We start from the raw sequence: 1,321 nt of genomic DNA, 5'->3' as shown, positions 1-1,321 counted from the left end.
TTCCGGTGGCCCCTTGGGCAATGCTAGTCTTGTCTCCTGCAATGGGTCCAATGGCTTGAGCTAAAACAGTATATTGCACATCTGTGTCCACTATAAAACCCATTGTCCACACACACAGTTACCCAAGACTCGGGGAGGGGTTCTGAGCCCTGTCCCCTTCAATCTTCCTTTCCTGCCAATAAGACACTAGCCTGGTCTACTTCTCTCTCACTATCCCTCTTCCTGTTATCAATCGCTTCTCCTTTACTGGGGCACTCCCTTTTCCAGTGTCTGTACTCCCTGCAGAGAGCACATCAGTTCCTCCCTAGTCTGGCAGGGAGTCTGCGAGGCCCTTCCCCTTCCCCTACTAGAAAAATCAGAGCCAAATCCCTTTGTTGTTTCCGATTCTCCTTACTCTGAAACTCTCTATCTTTCCTCATCCTCGTTTCCTGCACGTCCCAATCTTCCATTCTAAGTCGGTCCACTCATTCCTCTGGAGTTTCCCTGGAAGTAAAAACTTTCTCCACTACATTTGTCATTTCCTGCACAGTCATGTTCCTGCTTATAAAGCTTTGTGCGGATATCAGGAGCTGCTTGGTTAATGAATGAGAATACAACAGCTGATCTGTGTTCCACCATTCTGGGGTCTACGGGGGTGTACCTCCAGTAAGCATCATAAAGGTGCACTAGGAAAGTGGCTGGGCTTTTGGCTTCCCCTTGGACAACCTCCCTTACCTTAGCCAAATTGGTGGGATGGCGTGCCACCGCCTGGAGACCAGCCATTAGAGTCTGGCGATAAACCTGGAGACTCCCCCTACTGTCCTGCGTTCCATAATCCCATCTTGGTCAGACAAGCGGAAACACGTCGTCGATGACCAGCTGAAGGGTGGTTGGCTGGCCATTGTCACCCAGAATGTTTTTCCGGGCTTCATTCAAGATGTGCTCCCATTCCTCAGTGGTGAAGAGGGTGTTCAGGAGCTGTTGACAGTCGTCGCAGGTTGGAAAATGGGTATGCATAATAGATTCTATTAAACCAATAAGACCCTTTGGATCCTCAGAAAAAGGAGAGTTTTGGGCTCCCCAGTTATACAGGTCACTGGAGGAAAATGGCCAGTACTGTTACACTCGAGCTCCATCTGATCCCGTCTGCCCTGTAACTCACACTGGAAGTGTGGGTATCGGCTCCCCTGTCGAGGAGGGGCAATTCTCATTATTATCCCTGTCCTTCAGATGATGGGATCTCAAGGTCATGCCTCCAGTCATGGAGGGCTCATCTGCTGAGGAGGAGATGAGTGTGGATACCGGTTACAAGGGTTCTGGGTCATTAGGACCCTGTTCCAGG

General features: G+C 50.0%; 1 pseudogene; it reads right to left on the bottom strand.

The window, feature by feature from the left end:
- Nucleotides 1–1,095, bottom strand: part of LOC105854667 — a 4,211-nt pseudogene extending 3,116 nt beyond the window's left edge.
- Nucleotides 1,096–1,321: the final 226 nt, after the last annotated feature.

The sequence above is a fragment of the Condylura cristata genome, unplaced genomic scaffold, assembly GCF_000260355.1.
Source record: "Condylura cristata isolate star-nosed mole 26May11 unplaced genomic scaffold, ConCri1.0 scaffold00123, whole genome shotgun sequence".
NCBI lineage: Eukaryota > Metazoa > Chordata > Mammalia > Eulipotyphla > Talpidae > Condylura > Condylura cristata.
This window is presented reverse-complemented; position numbering and strand designations above follow the sequence as displayed.